Consider the following 5,255-nt stretch of genomic DNA (forward strand, 5'->3'; position numbering starts at 1 on the left):
TGAGTTATGGTTCAGGACATGAAAAAATCGTAACAAAATGGTCGCACAGTGGCCATAAAGGATCGCATCACAAAACAAATTGATGTGCATAGCTATGACATTGGTCGATGTCCTTGTACAACTTGAATAAAATTGGTCGAAACATGCAAATATGCCTGAGAATGGCTCTGTACATGAAAAAATCGTAATAAAATGGCCGCCTGGCGGCCATATTGGATCATATCACAAAACAGATTGACTTGCATATGTATGACATAGGTCAATGTCCTTGTACCAACTTTGAATAAAATCGGTTGAAACGTGCCTGAGTAATGGCTCTGTACATGAAAAAAATCCTAATAAAATGGCCGCACAGCGCGCCATTTTGGATCGTATCACAAAACAAATTGCCGTGCACAGCTATGACATTTGTCAATAAGCTTGTACCAACTTTGAATAAAATCGGTTGAAACGTGCCTGAGTAATGGCTCTGTACATGAAAAAATCGTAATAAAATGGCCGCCTGGCAGCCATTTTGGATCGTATCACAAAACAAATTGACGTGCATATCTATGACATTGGTCAATGTCCTTGTACCAACTCTGATAAAATCGGTCGAAACATGCCTGAGTAATGGCTCTGTACGTGAAAAAATCGTAATAAAATGGCCGCCTGGCAGCCATATTGGATCGTATCACAAAACAAATTGACGTGCATATCTATGACATTGGTCAATGTCCTTGTACCAACTTTGAATAAAATCGGTTGGAACATGCCTGAGTTATGGCTCTGTACATGAAAAAATCGTAATAAAATGGCCGCCTGGCGGCCATATTGGATCGTATCACAAAACAATTGACGTGCATCTGTATGACATATGAAGTAATCCTTGTATCAAGTTTGAATGAAATCGCTCCAGGCATCTCACGAGATATCTGCGTGAACGGACGACGGACGGACGCACAGACGCACGCACGCACGCACGCACGGACACACGCACGCACACACGCACGGACATGACCAAACCTATAAGTCCCCCGGACGGTGTCCGTGGGGACTAAACAAAAACAAATATACATAGGTGTAATATTCCACAAAAACACGATTCTAAATACACTTCTATGCAGCCATTGAACCAGCAATGCTACATCTAAAAGCAAAATAAAACTTTGACATATTAAACAAAGGGATTCTGAACATCTAAGTCAGGGCGAATATACAATAATTACAATAATAATAAGCACAAAATAATTGTTACACTCCACTAGAATTGTAATGCCTAGACTTTCTGTAAGTTTGTATTTTCAAGCTACAGCGGACTGACCTCTGGTCACAAATGAGCATGATGTGGGATTAGTTGAATAACACCTTTGGATATGAACTTTGACATTTTTCAATGATGGTGTCGAGCTCTGATGTCTATCCCTGGGGCCTGAACAAATGACTCCCTAGGTAACTTGTGATTAGTGCAAAACTCAATGTTCACTAATCTCCCCACAGGCCCACAAATAGACTACTTATGCCTGACAGCGAGAAAAAAAACTGCTCAATGAAAACTTTGTTGAATTACAGTACAATATTGAAGATATTGTGATTGTGCAGGAAATGTGCTCCTATATTTATAGCCTTAACTTGTGCAATTTAAATGTGATCCTCCAAAGCTTTGCGTGACACCAAAAGCATTAAGATTTATAAAACCACAATGTCTAGTTGAGGAACACTTTTTAAACTGCCTGGCCCTAGTTTGTAAATTTAATTATCAAAGTTTTGTACCTGATTGTATTTTTGTGTGCTATGGCAAGAAGAGATTGTAAATACATTAAACATGCTATTTCATTTTGAATTCACGCCTGAAAAATTATCTAAGTATACACAACAATAATTGACATTTGTACACTTCTACTCAATGGAATATTTTCGTACCATTTGCAATAGGAAACTTTAAATGTCTGTCTACTCTGATATCAAGAACGACATCATGGGTCATGACACAAAAAGTGCAGACTATATTGGAAATTCAAAATGGCTGCCAAATTTCTTGTTTTACATGCATGCACAATTTCCTGAAAATGGAATGTGAACACACTTACTGGAGATGGGAAAAAACAATCCATTTGATTTAGTTTGGACTAACATGTGCATTTTCTAGCTAATGTGTGTGTAGATCTTTGAATGGGTACCATTACAATAATCAAGACTGGTGCATAACTTATATGCCACTTCTGAGATTGTAGTGAATAAATAAAAGGTGGTGAAAATAGTTATATGTAGTTATTAATAAATTTGATGCCATAAAACACTCAGATAAAACTCTGATTGTAGTTTATAACAAAGGACGCTGGCAAAGTCCAACCTCTTGACCTTTCAACTTTGACAGTAAAACACCAGGAATTTTGATTATATGAGAACATTTTCATGTCGGCTATGTGAGAGTAAACCAACTTTGCAACCACAGTCCTGCTATGGATGTCGTTCCACGTGGTATATGCTTAAAGTACTTCATTCATTTGAATTTCTCTTATTTTTGTGATCAAATCTGAGATGGGACTGTTTGAGCCGAAATTTTGAACTCTGTTTTGTCAAACAGATGGGCATTGTTCATCTACTGATTACGTGTAGTTTCTCAAAAATGCATACTTGGCCAGTTTGTCTCTGTACAAAAAAATGACCTTTCATCCGTTTTAAGCAGTAGATTAATGATTATTAAACAGACAATTTCACCATAAATATCAAAAACAAACCCAGCAAAAATGCTTTGCAAAATAACTATGCAACCCAGCATAACATTATATATAAAAAAAATTATGATAAATACCGTACATAAACATAAAAATCCCTGCATCATCAAAACTCCAGTGATGCATTCTACCTTTTTCAATAAGCAAATGGCTCAATGTAATGTTGACACTGCTGACTGTCATGTACCAACTACATCTGAAAGATCAGCTCTGACTCCGTCAGTTTTGGGAGATAAGTATCCAAGCTTTGTACAGCCGGTATTAATTAAACAGCAAAGAAGTTGTAATATGTTTTTTTCATCTCAATGAGACTAGTAAAATGAGAGTCTACACAGATGCCATATTTTAGAAATTGATGAGTGCATTGGATGTGATTCTGTTTTGATGTAGGAAACCTTCCAAACACTGTCATGGCCAGAGATCATTTGATTCAGGAGCCAAAAACCCTGGCAAGATAGAAAACTAAGAGGAAAAAAATAGCTTACACAATCAATCATACAAAACCAAAATAATCTTGTCACAAAAACAAAGAGGTAGCACCATTTGAAATATAATATCAAAATACAATAAAAAAAGGAAAGCCATTTCCTCTACATTTAACTTTTGAAGATGGAATGACGGGGACATACACAAAGTACTTGTGTACACTCGTGAATACGTGAGTGAGCCAACAGCTTGATTGTGGCAGCCATATTTTGTAAGAGGAGATACTGATGATCTAAGTCTTGTGCAATATATTTAGTTGCACATGACTACCTCTGTCTGGATAATGAGAGCTTAAAGTTCAGATGTGTCGTACAGATTCACAAAAAACAAAACTTGGAAGAGATTCACAGTTCCCACAGTATTAATATTGCTTTTGTGGGTTTTGATTCTATTAGTTTTGGCTGGAAGCACACTTCTCCTCACGGAATGTGGGCTAACGTATACTGTACAAGCATATTCTGCAGTACAAATGACAGAAACCATGACCGGTGGTACGCCCTCTATCATTACATCTTTGAAAAATGCTTGGCAAAATGTCATGTCAAAGAAATGAGAAAAAAATTATGACTGAAAATGAGTATCAGTATGGACAATACATGTATCAACAAGATTGTAACTATGAATATTAGTCATGCCCATTCTTTCCTTAGTTAAAGTAAAGTTTCATCAGTGGCATTTAAGGTCTACATACATCTTTAAGACTCATTCATTACAAATATTTTACAAAGGCAAACAATATATATAAAAAAGTTTGCAACGTTTTTGACATCATCTTTAAAACTAAGCTGTGTAAACTTGAGAACACTACACACAATGCACTGCATTTGACTAGGTCATAAATCTATAAAACGGTCAAGCATTCCACGTAACAGTCCCAGTCCTCACAAAATTTTTCAGAAATGTTGAAACTTGAAGAGCACCAACGGAAAAATTTCCAGCGTCCTGGAATACAAAAGGCAAGCACCAATACCGGCGTGATGTCAACAACCATGAAATGTGTTTTACAATGCATTGCTTGAATAGCGCTGTTCACGGTTACAGGTTTGTTTCTAAATATAGCTGTACGCGGCGCGACATCGCACACGCAGCTTGAAATGCGGACAAATTTTATCAATGTTGCATACATGCCGTTTTTGCAGCTAATACTCAGAGTCGTGAATATGTTTTTTAGTATTCATTGTTACACTAGCAGTCACCCACTGAGATGTATTTTCGTCGTTTTGCATGCGTAATTTTCAAAAGCGTTATCTGAAAATGCGGACAATATTATTTTTGCATATTAATGAGAGAACAGTGACGTAAACTGTGAACGGCCCTATTCCTATCAGCTCTAACTTTTTTTATGTGTTCTGTGTTAGCTTTTTCGTGTTTGTAAAATATAGTTACTTGTTCTCTTCCAAAAATCATGCCATAATGCCTGACATAGCCTGTACATACATGTACAATAACGTCCAATGTTATTGTTGAAGACTGAAATTTTTGTTGAGACTACACACTTCATTTCTCAACAGTAACATTTCATATTCTACTCAATGCAAACTTGGCAAGGCTAATACTTTGTGTTTCAGTATACTGTGGGCAGGAAAAGACATAAAGTTACTTATTTTCTAGAACAAAACTAACAATAATATTATCCAAGAGTTAGAGCTGTTGTCCCTTTAAGATCTGATACTGTAAACATACTACACAAATGGTGATATCAATATCACAATAACGGATGACACAGTTTTGTTTTTCAAACTTCCGTGCCTAAAGTTTTATACTGTGACCTTCAAACACTGCTGAAAAAGGTTCAGTGGCAATTTACAGCTGTGCACTGCAATAGAATAATTAACACACTGGGACAGCTACATTGTGAAATTGCTATTGTGCATGGAGCTCCTACCAGAACATACATCCAAGACTTTCCTTCAAGTGTTTCATCTCTGAGTTGACTGAAAGGTTGCGTTTTTCTCTTGATAACAAAAGATATACAAGCACCTCACACAAACACACACTCCTCTGGTGTATATTTATGAAAATTGGCACACTGTGACTTAAAAACTATAACCA

Source organism: Ptychodera flava, chromosome 15 (assembly GCF_041260155.1).
Source record: "Ptychodera flava strain L36383 chromosome 15, AS_Pfla_20210202, whole genome shotgun sequence".
Taxonomy (NCBI): Eukaryota; Metazoa; Hemichordata; class Enteropneusta; family Ptychoderidae; genus Ptychodera; species Ptychodera flava.